Here is a 17,821-nt window from a genome sequence, read left to right on the forward strand (position 1 = left end):
TACTCAATGAAAGTGAATGGTGATTGAGGCTAATACTCAACATTTATTTTTGTGTTCCACAAAGAAAGCAAGTGTAACTGCTTTGGAAACACATGAGGTTGAGTAAATTAATGACTTTCATTTTAGGAGAATGGTCTATTTAAGACACTGCAGTTTTAAATCTAAAAGCATATGCTAAATTTTGAGTTAGTGGCCTTTACAGTATCTTTACAGTACCTCCATTTCCAAAAGCACAAGTATATGTGCAAATATACATACTCAAAATTTTTTGGGAAGCCTTTGAGTCTTTTCTAAAACAAATAAAAAAATGCAACCAACTCAATTATTTAAAATGTAATTTAATCCATCCTCTTCCATACAAAATGTACAAACTTGTCAATGTACCATATGTATTAAATCAATCCTTTATGTTGTTTTCAAAGAATAATACAAAAAAGTGGGCCAGTTCAAACATAATAATTGTTTAACATATAAAAGATAAGTTACATTAAGGCAAAACATTTGAAAATAAATTACAATAAAAGCAACATTGAGGCTATAAAACATGGATGCACTGTTAATTTTGTGATAATATAAACACCTTGCAAACAACCGTGGAACATTTCACAAATGTCGGACGTTGTTCGGAATACACCACATATACTGTGAAAACGAAAATATGTACTTTACCCACAAATGTTCAGTGTGCTATAGAGTCTTAATTTGAATAACTTAAAGCACTGAACAAAATTTGTTGTGCACAACAACAGGAATCCCTCTAAAACCCAATTGCATTTCAGTAACCACTTGAATTAAACAATCCTATCAATGTGTAAAACATATTTTCCATTTAATACAACATCTAATAATTTGTTGCAAAAGTTCCCATCTAATCCCTGTTAAATCATCACATTCTGTTTGGTCAACCCAAGGACGTCTGTCTCAACAATGTGGCACAATGCAAACTAACTGCTAATTCAGTGTATCTTAGTCAGACTCTTATGATTACTGCTTTCTTCACGCCAACAGTCCAGACCACTAAACATGCACAGACTGCCGGGGATAAACTGTCAACAGGTTTGCACAAGGTTATAAATCTCAGCATTTTATGCCTTTGTGTATATAATGCTAAGAGAAAATACCAATATGCAATAACTGTTAGTGTTTTTGCTATGAATTTGGATGTACATACTATAAGGTGGCCCCAAAAATATTTGGACAACTTGGGACACTTAATGCATACTTTTTAATTTGAGTCATTTTTGCAATTAATTGTAACCAACTGGTCTCAAGTTGATTTGAATTTAACAACCAGAAAGTGTCTAAAGTTTTTATTATTTGAAACCTAACAAACGTATTTCTGTGAAATGTTTTGCTTGAAAAGTTTGCTTTATTTCTTTAAAATAAATGCCACTTGATTTGATATTATGTTATATAATGCAAAGACATTCATACATTTTTAAGTGTGGCTTCAGTCTCCAAATACATTTTGGGGCCACTGTATATGCTATGAAGTCCCTGTCTGATCCTTACAGTTTCAGTAAAATAAATGCATCTCTAGCGTAGATACACGTGCATGTAGATCCAAGCAACATCAATCAGATAATCACAAGATCTTTAAAATCACTGCTTAAGCTTTGTGTATCCATATAGGGTGTCAAAGGTCAGTCAAAAAAAAAAGAGAAAGAATCAGGATCAGATATGTCTCACTTTCAATAAATACCTAGTGTGTTCAGTTTTAAACTTCAGACATTTTTGTGTGTCAGCTCAAGTCAAGGTGATTTTTAAAATGGGCCTGTTTTAGACTTTGAATCTATTGGAATCCTGATTACAGCAGAATGAATCTTTGTGGGGACGCCCAAGGACAGAGTAGCAATTTTGCTGCAGAACTGTGGTATGTCGTTGTCCGCAGAAATGCATTTTTTCCCCCCGCTTTTAAGTTCGAGCATGTTGGAGCTTGCTTTACTCTCAAAATTCAATGTGTAAGGCTCACTCTGGGACACAAAAATCAAATGAAATGATTTTGAAGATTTAAAAAAAATAAAAAGTCTAGCAAAGAATGGTAAAACCGGAAAAGGTGGTAAGAAGCTTGAAGCGCAAGTTTTTTGTGCTGTAAGGCATGTATTATGTTGGAATGATTTCCGTCACAACTCTGTGGTGCTTTTGGCTTCAAGTTAGTCATTCCTGTTCTTCATTGCCTTGGGACTTCCGAGCATGTTGTACAGGTCTTAAAATCTTGATGTTTCAGTGCCTTGTGGGTGCGTTGAGATCTCAAACATGAAGTCTCATCAACCCTCAGTGCATTTGAAAGTGCATTTCATCACCCAATGTAGAGCTCTTTCAAATGGACCTCTGAGATGTCAAACCGTGACGGTCCATTGTTTGAAGTTTGGGTGAAAGATTGAGGAGGTGATGGAAGCTGTATCATGTTTCTGGAGGAACAAAGAAAGCTGTCCACTTCAGCCAAGGGAAGGAAGTGATGGGGTCCAAATGCAGATAAAGGTGAGAATAAAGCTTTGGGGTAAACAGTCTCATTTCTTACCCTCCATCCCATATCATGTCCTTAAGATTAGGGTCTGTTTTCACAAGGTAATTGGGTACACAAAAGAGAAACAATGGAGAGGGATGGATATATATACATACAGGCTTTCTGGACTTTGATTAAGCTGTTAAAACAGCCAACACTGCAGTTGTACTTCACATGTGAGGGCAGTTTTTCCAGTTGCCTTGTTAGAGGGCTTTTGCAGATTAAAAGACTGATAAGTTGCTGAAGGTTTGGTCTTGAAGATTCTGAGGAAAAGATATAGTTGAAGTCAGAAATTTACAAACACTTAGGCTGAAGTCATTAAAACAAATTGTTTAACCACATCACAGATTTAATATTAGCAAACTATAGTTAAACATTTAGGACATCTACTTTGTGCATGACACAAGTAATTTTTCCAACAATTGTTTACAGACAGATTGTTTCACTTTTATTCACTTTAATTGACTATATCACAATTCCAGTGGGTCAGACATTTACATACACTAAGCTAACTGTTCATTTAAGCAGCTTGGAAAATTTCAGAAAATTATATCAAGCCTTTAGACAATTTGCCAACAAGCTTCTGATAGGAGGTGTACAGAATTGGAGGTGTACCTGTGATGTATTTTAAGGCCTACCCTCAAACTCAGTGCCTCTTTGTCTGACATCAAGGGAAAATCAAAAGAAATCAGCCAAGACCTCAGAAAACAAGCTGTTGATTTCCACAAGTCTGGTTTATAATTGGGAGCAATTTCAAAATTCCTGAAGGTACCACATTCATCTGTACAAGCAATAGTACACAAGTTTAAGCACCATGGGACCACGCAGCCATTATACTGCTCAGGAAGGAGATGCATTCTGTCTCCTAGAGATGAACGTAGTTTGGTGCAAAAGTGCAAATCAATCCCAGAATAACAGCAAAGGACCTTGTAAAGGTGCTGGAGGAAACAGGTAGACAAGTATCTATATCCACAGTTAAACGAGTCCTGTATCGGCATAACCTGAAAGACTGCTCAGCAAGGAAGAAGCCAATGCTGCAAAACTGCCATAAAAATGCCACAATTAACTTTTTGACCATCATGACCATCGTTATGTTTGGAGGAAAAGGCTGAGGCTTTTTGATGGTCAAAAGATGGTCAAAAGAACACCATCCCAACCGTGAAGCATGGGGGTGTCAGCATCATGTTGTGGGGTAGCTTTGCTGCAGGAGGGACTGGTGCACTTCTCAAAATAGATGGCATCACGAGGAAGAAAAATTATGTGGATATTTTGAAGCAACATCTCAAGACATCAGCCAGGAAGTTAAAGCTTGGTCGCAAATGGGTCTTCCAAATGCACAATCACCCAAAGCATACCTCCAAAGTTGTGGCAAAATGGCTTAAGGACAACAACGTCAAGGTATTGGAGTGGCCATCACAAAGCCCTGACCTCAATCTGATTTTGAATTTCTGAATTTGAATTTGTGGGCAGAACTGGTAAAAGCATGTATGAACCAGGAGGCCTACAAACCTGACTCCGTTCCAGCAGTTCTGTCTGGAGGAATGGGCCAGTATTCCAGCAACTTATTGTGAGAAGCTTGTGGAAGGCTACCCAAAATATTTGACCCAAGTTAAACAATTTAAAGGCAATGCTACTAAATACTAACAAATTGTATGTAAACTTCTGACCCACCGGAAATGTGATGAAAGAAATAAAAGCTGAAATAAATCATTCTCTCTACTATTATTCTGACATTTCACATTCTTAAAATGAAGTACTCATGCTAACTAACCTAAGACAGGGAATGTTTTCTATGATTAAATGTCAGGAATTGTGAAGTTTCAATGTATTTGGCTAAGGTGTATGTAAACTTCAACTGTACATGATTTATGGTTATCTACTTAATGGATTTCTCACTACAAACAATGATAATATAGTACACTACCATTTTGGACACACTTTGACTACACTATACTCTGTAAAAATTGCTATCCTGCAGTTATTATCATTAGACATTATGTCTACTCAATTTAACCATTAAATTATTTTTATTAGTGTTACCTAATGTAGATGATTTAGGTATATTAAACCACAATTTTATTTGAAACCAATTAATTTAGATGTTACTACATTAAGCACATTTGTAGGATCTCTAACAAAACACATTTTTACAATACTAAAATATACTATACCTTACGAGACTATACTGTATTATTATACATTTCTGTACTTCACTATACTATATATACTATACCTTACTAGACTATACTAGGCTACTATCCTAAACTATGTTATACCTTACTAGGCTATACTGTACTATACTTTAAATAGTAATACTTTTTTATACTTTACTAAATTAGACTACACTCTGTATTAGATAAAACTATACTATATATACACTAGAATATACCTTACTAAAATGTACTATATTATACCTTTCTGTACTACACTATAAAGATGTGGCTGGGTTAGCCCCAAAATCATATCATATAATATATGATATATACAGTATACTATACACGACTAGACTAGACTATACTATACTATACTATATTATACTATATCAAACTAGCCAATACTAGACTTTACTATATTGCATTATATCATACCTTACTAGGCTATACTTTCGTATCCTATCCTATCCTATCCGATATACAGAATACTATACATTACTAGACTATACAAGACTACTATACTATACTATACTGTACTATATTATACCTTACTAAGCTTTCCTATTCTTTACTATCCTATCCTATTCTATTCTATCCTATCCTATATGATATACAGTATACTATACACTACTAAACTATACAAGACTACTATACTAGACAATACTATACTGTCCTATATTATACCTTACTAGGCTATACTATACTTTACTATCCTATCCTATACGATATACAGTATACTATACACTACTAGACTATACAAGACTACTATACTATACAATACTATACTGTACTATATTATACCTTACTAGGCTATACTATATTGTACGATCCTACCCTATCCAATCCTATACTATATGATATACAGTATACTATACACTACTAGACTATACAAGACTACTATACTATACAATACTATACTGTAGTATATTATACCTCACTAGGCTATACTATACTGTACTATCCTACCCTATCCTATCCTATCCGATATAGAGTATACTATACGTTACTAGACTATACAAGACTACTATACTATACTATACAATACTATACTGTACTATATTATACCTTACTAGGCTATACTATACTTTACTATCCAATCCTATCCTATCATATCCTATACTATACTATACTGTCCTAGATTAGACTATACCCTGTATTAGATTAGACTATACTATAAATACACTATACTATACCTTATTAGACTATACTGTACTACAGTACTATACTAACACAACTGGCAGAGTGTAAAATATGTAGTTACTGAGGCAACATCCACATTAATCTGTTAAAGTTTGGAACATCAATTATTAGATTCCTCATGTCATAATTTTCCAAAGTACTGAATGCATTTATGGAGAGTATTTTCAAAGCTCTGTTTTCAGTAGAGGAAAACACTGTTCTAGTGTGGATGGGAGATATAAACGTACAAAATCAATGTGCTTTTAAACGAAAACAGATTAGTGTGAAAGTGGCCTGGAAAACAAATGAAAGAAATTATATTTTATATTTTAGCTTCTTCAAAGTCGCCACACTTTATCTAGATTCCGTCTCTGCACACACTGTTTATTCTCTCAACCAACTTAAAGAGATGCATCCTAAGATGCTTTTTAAACACTATGGCCCCAATTTACTAAGATCTCAAATAACAGGTGCTAATTTGCTTGTGCGATCTATGAAATTGCCTGTGCGCATCATGGGCGTTTTGCAGTTGATTTACTAAGAAAACTCAAATACGCCAAAAGGAGGCTTTTGCTTGTTGTACTTGCACCAAATGCAGTTACAAGACAGCTCTCACTAAAAACCATTTTATTTTTGTTAAGTATGGCATTTATATGTTTATTTCTAGGATTGTATGATATCATTGTAAAATCCTTGCTATTTAACAAGTGTAAGAGTAGTTGATGAGAATGCATAACACTCTTGACTTAATATGTTCATAATTATGTACACGTTATGTATACTTAAATTAAATTAAATATGAATTTCAAACCGCTATTATCCTGACCATGGCAAAGTTGGCTGCACACGAGAGAGACTCGGGAAGAACTTGCGCTCCCTGTTCGTTTCACAGGCTCAAGACGAAACCTGTTCGGCATACAGGTGCGTATCGGCCTGCCTACTAGAAAGAACCAGCACTTAAAATACTTCTACTACTTTTATTTGGGCATAAATTGTTAGTAGACTTATGATGTTATCAGTTATGATACTGAGTTTAAAAATAATAAAAAAATATTTTTCACGAGTATTAATTTATGTGTATCAATGAAGGGTGTTCTACATATTATCAAAGTCTCTTTTTTGTCACAATGACAGTATAATGCACAGTGCAAATCAGATTAATACCTGCCTTTCATTCTAATTAATTTGTTCTTGTAGTTTCGATTCTGAAATGACTTTCAGGCTTTATAAATCACTCTGCGGGTACACTCTGATTAATTCGCATCTAGACCGCCCTTTATTATGCACATTTGGAGGCGCCCCTCTAAATGGAATATTCATTTCGGGGAAACATGCAAAAATTGCCAGGACATAAATCTTTAAAAGAATACATTAGTACATCAGCTCTGACCTAGTTTGCACATGTTTTTATACACGTAAATCTTGGAGTAATTTGGAGCCTATTTGTTCCTATGTGTACAGTCACAATTTATATTTGTCAATAAAACTAGACAAGTGTGTCCAAATTTGTAACTGGTAGTTTACATGAGTGACAATTTTGGGACTAACCCAGCCACATCTTTGAGACCAAAAGTATCAAATGCAGCTTTAAATAAACACACGTTAAAATAAAGGTAATATTTGCCATTAAAATAATTCCATGCTAAGAGTAAAACTGGATCCCATTGCAGAAAGCAGCCCACACCCAATAAACAGAAGTGAAAACGAGTTTTCTTGAAACAGTAGAGCCACTCCTTTGTATATCGCTCCGTTCTCCTTTAAAGGAACTTCAAGCATATCTTTGCTAAAGGGCAAAGAGCTAGGTCAGACACTTAATCAGCATGCTGGGAGTCACTCTTGATGCCAAAACCAATACTTATTTCTGATAAAGAGGGCTTTTTGAAAGTTAGGCTGGAAGAATCATGCAGGTTAGAGAAAACTGGTGTCAAAAGCCTGAAGTTTGTAATGCATATAGCTTCCTTGAGAAAAAAAAAAATAAATAATGCCAGCCATCAGAGTAAGACTTACCAGTTCACCTCATCGTAAGATCTTGCTTTAATATGGCGATGGAATGCTAAAAGAAGACATAGGGAACATAAATCAGTCATAGTCAATAAAGGGCACTTATGTCAATGTATTTGAATGTATACAAATTGGACGGACAACCTTGGCAAGATTAAGATGGATTTAATTATATTGTATACAGAGAAACAAATGACATAATTATACCATCAGGTAAAAATCACAAAAAAGGCAACTATTGATCAGCCTGAGGCTAAAAGGCTAGTGAAAGAATGGGGTGTAATCAACATTACTGTAAACATAAGAACAATGGCAGCATCCTAACTTAAACAGAACCTCATATGCAAGCCCACACAGAATTGGAACGCTCTATCTATATATAGACAGCAACTTGGCATGCCACACAAATTACACTCATCACAAGAAGCACTCGGGAGACTCAAATTGGTTCCAATAGATTTTAATGTTGCATGTTGCTAAGCTAAAAAAAACAATTCTCCAATAAGCTTAAAAATTCATAAGTAATTCAAAGTAGTCTAATATAATTAGATCTAAAGGAATAATTCACCCAAAAATCTCTCATCATTTACTCACCCTCTTGACATCCCATATGTGTATGACTTAATTGCTTCTGCAGAACTCAAATGAGTATTTTTAGAAGAATATCTCAGCTCTGTAGGGCCATACAATGCAAGTAAACGAGTACCAAAATTGTAACGCTTCAAAAAGGCAGCATAAAATTAATCCATATAACTCCAGTGGAAATAGTATTAATTAACATTAGTTAATGCACTATTAACTAACATGAACTATCAATGAACAATTGTATTTTTATAAACTAACATTAGCAAAGATTAAAGGTGCTGTAAGCTATTTTTTTCATGGAAAGGTATGCAAAATATTTAGCTACACCCTGAAAGATATTGAAATATGTGTCATGAGATTTCTCACCATCTCTGTGACAGATCTAGACTCTTTAAACAGCAAATAAAAATGTGTCTGCGGGCCACAGACAATTAAGCTTTTTGCCTGTCAATCATTAAGCATCTTCTCATTGTAGGCCTATTGTAGTTGCAGTGAAATATTGAGGCTTAACTCCATTTCTATGCCATGTTGCTCAACTTATTCAGTTGAGGGCGCTATTTTGCTACCGTTGTTTTTGAAAACCGTTTCTGCTCATGTCTGTCTCAATAAAGCTAATTTGGTATCTTTGGAGTGTGGGTTTTGGAAAAAATGGGGCGTGGCTAATCAAACGGATCAGCTTTACAGCTTGTGGAAATTCTAGAATGACTAAAATCGCTTACAGCACCTTTAATAAAAGCTGTAAAAAATATATTTTTGATGCCTTAAAATGCTGTCTGTGTATGAAGGTCACTAGCTTTTGGGACAGAGCCAAATGTTACTCATTTGCATTTGTTATTTCAAGTCCTGTTGGTTACAATCAAATTATACACTACATAGTGCTTTTAAAATATTGTGTTGTTTTCTGAAAAATTCATACTATGGCAAACAGGTAAAATGCACATGGTGTTTGTATGACTTCATTGACATGCACAACATATAACAGCGAAATGAGCAAGAAACAGAAAGCCAGTCATGCCAGGCTGAAACTGTAAAAGAAACCATCATAGAGTAAGACGGTGAGACAGCGTGAGTAAGAGAGAGGTGTGGACATGACTAACATTCCAACTATATTCCTCAAAGATCTCCATATTGATTTGAGATATTTTGGATCACATTTTCCATTTGATCTCCATACAATGAAAGTAAATGGGGACAAGGGGCTGTCAAGCTCCAACAAAGAATAATTAAACACCATAAAAGCAATAATAATAATAATAAAATTAGTCCATATAACCTGTGTGCCTTATTCCAATCTTTCTGAAGCCATACAATAGATTTGTGTGAGAAATCTTGCCTTGAAAACTTTGGTTACCTTTCACTTTCAATGTTTGGAAAGGAGCAGCTATAACATTCTGCTAAAAATGAGGGTGAGTAAATTAAGACAGAATAATTTAGATGATTGTATTCAAACGCAGCTTATTTATAACTATAATCTGTTGTCAAAGCCAAACAAAATAACCTATTAATAAAGATGACAAAACAACACTTGCAGGTTACCGAAGATGAAATGAAATGAGATTAGGAGTTATCTATGACAGACATCAAAAAACAAATGAAGGTGTGTCATGCTTCTCGCCCCTCCAGGAAGCATTTTGACACAGGTGAACAACAATCGACATACACTCAAAAAAGAAACCAGCTGTAGAAGATGTGATAAGTCTTTCTAAAAAGACTCTTTACATTTCTTCACAAAAACTTAAGTTCTTAAAAAGTATCTGAAGTTGAAAAGGAACTACTGTGAACTGTGGAATGAGATCATTGATTTGACACCTATAACTGGGTGGTTTGCATACAGTGTGCAAGTGTGTGTGTTTTTAGTTCTGTGAGTGGGTTCAAGGTAACTGTACAGGTCATGCTAGATTCCTATGAAATAAATATATATCTCTCTGTTAGACTTAACCCAGTTGGCCGGTGCACTTACATATGATATCCCTTTGAGCTTTGTTTTACGTTTCCAGTATTTCCTGTACTATTCTATGTTTCCCTGGCAGAATAGTTAACAAAATTGGTATCAGAACCATTTATGTAGGACACTTATTTCATAGATATTGAAGCCTTTTCCTTATTTTTTGTCAGACGTTTACTATACGTACAACAAGACAAACATTTTCAACACTGGTATCGCCCATCTGATACGATCAATGATAAATATCAGTTCTTAGCTTTTTCAAAATTGTCAGCTATTTCCAAACTAAAACTACATTTACAAAAGATTCATTTTTTTCAGAATCCGTCTTTGCTCTTGTTTGTATATCTCTGTTGCTTAGGTAGAAAATCCATGCTGTCATTTGCATTCGATAACAGGTGTAGACAAATGAGGCGTGAAATGCGTCTAAGAAGGAGGCTTGGCAAACAGACCTGACCACTTTGAGAATTTGGTGGAAGAGAAGAGAATTAAAAGGTTCAGCCCTTAAAGGTATAGTTCACCTAAAAATACAAATGATTTCATTGTATCAACAAAAGCCTTCATCAGCAAACTAACAAAGGACAATGCATCTATATAAACTTCTGCATTTCATCCAGGATGGACTTCAAAGACATAAGTCATTAATCTGCAAGTTCATAAAAAATCTTTTCTTTGAATTTTTAAAACACTGGACCTTAACGCTTACTTTATAAATGTAAACCATGTCTTGCACTATACATAATTATGTATAGCATGATTTCCTGTAAAGCTGCTTTTTGTGTTGTGAAAAGCACTATACAAATAAAAAAGACTTGACTTGACTTGTTTACTCACCCTCATGTCATTCCAAACCCACATGCATGCTGTTATTTTTTCCATGGAACACAAAAGGAGAATTCCAAGTGCATTCCAAGTATTCTAAAGCCATGTAGTTATGCATGAGGAACAGGTTGAAATTTACAGATTTATTCTGTTATTTAAAGAAAAACTTAAATCTCATTCTCAGTCCAGCATATTCAACATTCTGTCACGATACACCAGAGAACCAATATCGTTTTGGCATTAACCCGTTTAATCCCAAATTTTTTCTTGCAATTTGAGTACATGTATTTTACTCCTTAGACCTCCCTGACAAACAAACGTTATGCCTTTTTTGATTTTATGTTGGTTAAGTTAGTGAAATAATAGGTTTTATACTCGGTCACAATAGTGACCGGTGGGAAACAGCATAGTCAGAATTCATACAAATTCTTCAATTAGACCTTTACATATTTAGAACATAAAATAATAGTAACTTTTTGGATTGAGGCCATTATCTCATCAAAGCGATTCCTCATTGCATTTGAGATGGCTTCATTGTAGACATCAGGGTCATATGAACAATACATGTGCCGCCGTGGCACAGAACTGTAGCCAGATGTGAGAAGAACCCCATAGAAAGTCAGCAACTTATCCATGTTCAGATCAAGTGTCTTCCCTTTGGTTTGCATTGAATAGATATTTGACATCTCAACATTGAGCTCCCTCAGAGTAGGAGGGTACATCAACAGGAACAAATCGACTGGATCGGGTCTAGTTTGCTTTATGCACTCTTCTGCAGTCGGGCCATAGGACACGAAAGCTGTAATCTTGGACGTGGCAGGTCGTTTTGATCTTTTAAAAACTCTGTCCCTGTTTTTCATATTTTGAAGAGATGTTTTCTGTTTTTTTGGTGTTGCGGGGTCTCATTTTCCTCAGGGCGTCTCCTTTTCTGGCTGGTCACGGTGGGAGACTCGCCAAGATATGGCAGTGGGAGCGCGTTTGCTTCAACACCGACTGCTGCAGCGGGAGGTGGGGGGGTGGAGATTGAGGTGGGGCACACCAATTGGTTCTCATGAGCTCATGAACATCTGTCTCATCCTCCAGATAGTTCACCTCTGCATCGCCTTCAATAGTCTATCTGGTAAATGGGCCGTTTCACCCTGGTACTCCCAATATGAGCCATCACTATCACAGTCACTTTCAATTGCCTCTTTTTCAAGTGTAGGAATGACGGTGATGCTGCACACAACACTTGGGGTGTCACGTACGCCTAGGAGGTCCAACACATCTGATAATTTTAAACGGTGTAAAAATAAACAAATGATAACTAGGATTAACAGCTAAAACCTGTGATTTCAATTGAAACACTGTGTTATACTACCGGTCACAATTGTGACCATTAACAAATTTACACCTCTTACGAGCAAAATATATAGGAGTATAGTTCTCAAAATATATTAGTAGTAGACCCTTTTAAGAATATATGTACAAAATATGATAGTTCTGTTTGTTAATTAAGGTATTTTAGTTACTTCTTTTTGTAATAGTCTGAGGAAGACCTCTTCTTCTAGATGTGCAAGCAGGAAGTAAACTGATCTGTTCATGTGACCTTTTGCACTAGCCACATGAAATTGATACATTTTAATCAAGACTATCTATTTTTTCATTTAAAAGTTGAATTTCTTGCCCAGAGCCAAAAACAACACTTTTAGAGCTTCCAGAAATAAGAAAAAAGACACGGTCACAATTGTGACCGGTGGGATTAAACGGGTTAATTAGGCCAAACTTACCACAATGCAATGGCATGCCATTTTTAAAACTGAAAGTAAATGTGAATCAGATTTCAGAGCTACAGTGGAGGGGACTAAGTCTTCAAGATTTAAGTTCCTCACACAAAGCTATCAAATAGCTTTAGAAGACTTGGAATGTAACACATGAGTCATATAGACTACTTTTATGGTTCTTGTATAGTGTTTTATGACAATTTTTTGAGCTTGATAGTCATGATCACTATGAACTATCATTGAGCCCATTTACATGCACACTAATGCGCTTATTACTCTCTAAAATCAGCTTATTTAAAAAATCTGACAAGGCAAGAAATCCGCTTTTGACGTCAAACCGTGAAGAGGCATGCACTAAACACGTGTGCGCATTGGATGAGCCGGTTAGAATATTGAAAATCTACCCGTGCCGATCGGATTATTCATAAGCCATTTATGGCCTTTACGCCGATAAAGTAACGCAGTATATTGTGTTTACATAACCGCATGTGTTGTTGGCTTATTAAGCACAATCGTTGCAAGAACGTGCATGTAAACGCACTCATTGTATGGAAAAGATCAGCATAAACATTCTTCCAAATATTTCCTTTTGTGTTCCATAGAAAAAAATTACAGAAAACCTTGAAGTTTATGTATACTGCTTGTGATAACATTATCAAAAAACCCTTATCAAAATTCTGTATTTCATATCACGAATAAGACTGAATAATATTGCAACATTTTTAGCACTCTGCCACCACATTAACACCATTATAAAAGACTGATGTTTTGAAAGAACAATCAACCAGTGTTTTCTTGCTAAACAGAAAAAGAGAAGCTATACTTTGTGTTTAGGTGCTCAACCTTTTTCCAGTGAATCACCGCGACTGAAAATAATTGGTACGTGGTGCAGTGCAACATATCCTTCATGACAGTCACCTACAGTATTACAACACAGGTGAACTGTGTGAAGGTGTACAGTCTGAAATATTCATGCCATGTCGAAACCACCCCCCATATCCTGTGATGTCAACATGTAAAGTGTTGAAGGTACACTGCCTAATGATAATGTTGGCATGTCTGAGGGCGAAGAGAAATGAGAAGAATGAGACATGAGCATAAAGGAGAGAATGCTCTGAAACGGCAGAGACAGCGAGCGAGAGAGATGTTTTCGTAAAGGTTAAGTGTGCCATTTCTGTGCCTGTAAAGTAAAGCACAATTATGCTTGTCTTCAAACTATGCTTCTAACGGCTATGTCAAACTGGGGTGCATTTCCCAAAAGCATCGTTAGACAGCTATGGTTGAAAGTTCCATCGTTACCAACATAGTTCATTAATTTGCTTTTTCCCGAAACCGTAGTTCCAATGAACATTCGCAAACATTATCGTAAAGTTGCATGGTTGCAACTACAGCTCTCCACCTCTGGTTAGAAGCATTGTTCTGTTAGTTTGCTGTGTGGACATCATTTGATTCAGTGAGGCTTTATATATTTTATTCCATATATTTCTTTCATTCGGTCAAGTCTTTGACACCGTTTACATGCACTTAAACTTAATCTGGGGTTTTGCAGAAATGTGGCATTCTGAAACGTCACATAAACGCAAATGCAGGCGTTTAAGGTATTAAAGGCTGTTTAGAGAAAGAGCATGAACAAATATATGGCTTCTGTCAGAGAACAGCTTATGTGTCCATGCAGCATTTTTATAGTACATGAGCGAATGTGCTCAAGTGCGTTGGGGGAACCCCAAAGTCTGAGGTAAAGGGAGAACCCACTATTGCAGCGCAATGATCTGTTGCATTACTTGCAAGTAGTGCACGCAGCTGTCAAGTCTTCAGCAGCTTTCACACATTAAACAGCTTTCTGTAGTATGTGTAAATAAGCTATTATAATTTGATATTCGCAGACTTTATTACTCCGCCCAACGTCATTAACTAAAGCTCTTTATTGTTGCAACAACATGGTTTGAACGATGGAAGTGCGACATATTTACTATGGTTTCAGGAAACAGTCATGACTAGCTAGTTAATTTCTCCAATGATGCATCATACTTTGGTGGTTAAGCAGTGAGTTACATAGCTATTTGGGAAACACACCCCTGGTTGGGATGCTCAAACAAACAGAGCAATGCAAACAGTGTTTAAACTTTTTGGGGGAATCAACCAATTACTTATAGGTGTCTCTGCATAGAGCTGGCACAGGTGAAAGTATTTTAACATCAAACATTATGTTTTTTTTGCACAAGCAGAAGTTCATCCACCTAGAAAAAATTATCCAACCTCAAATAGAATAGACAACTAATTCATAGAAATTATATTCTATGGACATCTATATTATGTCAAATGTTGAAGCTTAAATTGAAAATGGTGTAAAAATGCATCGTTAAGACAAAGAAATTTCAATGCATCGAACACAGAATTTAATAATCGATTATCATTACTATATTAATACCTAATACTGTACAAGTCTTCTCTCAACAGATGTGGAACACGCCAGATTAAAGGGAAAAAGGAGCATTTTAAATCCAATCGAATCATGACTAAATTTCAGATTTCATGATGCATCGTCATTGTTAGATATACGATCGTAATCATCTCAAATCTTTGTCATTTACACCCCTAATGTGTTGGAAACTGGGATAGCTAAATCATCTTTAACACCATTAGAAAGTTGAGGAAGAGAGAGAAATTAATTTTAGACTCACTCTTGAGTTTTTCTCTTGCGGATAACGATACAAGTGATGATGACTATAGCCACGATCACACCAATTATAATTCCAGCAATAGCTCCCCCAGAAAGGCTTGTGTCTACCTGACCACGCTCTGCAAAACATGATGAAGTATATAGTTAGTTCAAAACATACATAAACTGCACATACAGCAACTGAAAACCACACAGTATACAGTACTAAAACGGCATAACAAATACTTGTAAAACCTGGTAGTTATAATATAGTCAATATCAGTGATCCATTGTTTTTTCATGGCCAATGAATTGAGAACAATATGACTGAAATAAAAATTAATTTTGCATAATATCTACTCTAATTCACTAAAAGGGATAGTTCACCCAAAAATGAAAATTCTCTCATCATTTACTCATCCGCATGCCATCCCAGATATTTATGACCTTCTTTCTTCTTCTGAACACAAATAAAGATTTTTAGAAGAATATCTCAGCTCTGAAGGTCCATACAATGCAAGTGAATGGTGGTCAGAAATTTAAAGGTCAAAATATCACATAAAGGCGGCATCAAATTAATCCAGTGGTTTAATTCATATATTCAGAAGAGATATGTTAAGTGTGGGTGAGAAACAGATCAAACATTTAATCCTTTTTTACTATAAATCTCCACTTTCATATTCTTCAGGCATATCGCCACCTACTGGGTAGGGAGGAGAATAGTAAAAAAAGAACATAAATACTGATCTGTTTCTTACCCACACCTGTCATATCACTTTTGAAGATATGGATTTAATCACTGGAGTCTTATGGATTACTTCTATGCTGCCTTTAAGTGGTTTTTGGACCTTCAAGTTCTGGCCACCATTTACGTGCATTGTTTGGACCTTCATAGCTGACATATTCTTCTAAAAATCCTTATTTGTGTTCAGAAGAACAAAGAAAGTCACACACATCTGGAATGGCATGGGGGTGAGTAAATGATAAGAGAATTTTAATTTTTGGATAATCTATTCCTTTAAAATATAAAACAAATTGTAATCATGCATTGTTGGCAGATTTTGGAACTGAACAATTCTTTTATTTGAAGGGCACATTTATAGGCTGATGCTGATAACCTCAAAATTGGCTTGGCTTGTCGGTATATTGGTCTTTTACTAATCAGAATATGAATTTCCAATAAAACTTTTCATTAAACAACGAGAACACTTATGTAAAAAAATGCCTATACTCTCCAAATATCTAAATATCGGCCAATTAATCAGCCTGGGCAATATATAGATCCATCACTTGTCAGTATATGAACTTCATGAATTGGGATGTGAATTTTGAGTTTTAAAAGTCAAGAACAAGAATGCATTCTTGACCAAAAAATGCTTAAAGGGTAACTAAACACCTGCTCAGAGTCTGACTCCACCCACTAGAAATATTTGAAAATGCTGGAAAAGTGGGCAGACCCCGGCGGGGATAGAGGGAACGAACCGAGTAGCGGGCTGAGCGGGGGTGGGGTGGGGGCACCTGAGACTCGTAGTGCCGGATTAATTGACAGCTGCTGTCAGACTCTATGTTATTATTATTCCTCACACGGTCGCAAGACGACATGTACATGAATCTGGCGTGGTGAGCTGGAACCTGCTTACGTCAGCTGTCACCGCTTACGCCACGAGCACCGCAACAGCCAATAGGAAAATTCAACTGCAGTAGCCACCGTTCAACCTGAAGAGGGCAGCACTCAGACGTTTTTACACCATATATTGTAGAATTAAAACACTTTATACACAAATGTCAAAAAAATTACTTGAATCAATGACCAGTACTAATAAAGCCCCATGCTTACAGATCATTAACTAAAAAAAGTTGGTTTAGGGTTTAGTTACCCTTTAATTTGCCACATTTACCTGTCACTGCGAGTTTGTGCGTCATTTTCATCGTCATTCCAGTTATGGGGTTGCGAGCCTCACATGTGTACGTCCCACTGTCCTTGAGACTGGCCTTTTCGATGCGCAAGCTTGCCAGGCTGAAGTCCATCATCGTTTCGTTGAGTTTCCATGTATAGATGCTGGCGGGAACGGAGTCTGCAGAGCAGGATATATCTATGGCCTCATCAAACTTCACTGCATTCTTTCCGTTCACCTTCACATTCTCTGGACCATCTGACATAAGAGAGATAAGCTCAGTCAGGGAGGTCAACATTTACAGTATATACTG

At 36.0% G+C, this 17,821-nt stretch overlaps 1 pseudogene; it reads right to left on the reverse strand.

Annotated features, from left to right (window-relative positions):
* Positions 1 to 313: 313 nt before the first annotated feature.
* LOC127619845 (carcinoembryonic antigen-related cell adhesion molecule 2-like) overlaps positions 314 to 17,821 on the reverse strand; it is a 29,238-nt pseudogene continuing 11,730 nt past the window's right edge.

This window comes from Xyrauchen texanus, chromosome 26 (assembly GCF_025860055.1).
Source record: "Xyrauchen texanus isolate HMW12.3.18 chromosome 26, RBS_HiC_50CHRs, whole genome shotgun sequence".
NCBI classification, from domain to species: Eukaryota; Metazoa; Chordata; class Actinopteri; order Cypriniformes; family Catostomidae; genus Xyrauchen; species Xyrauchen texanus.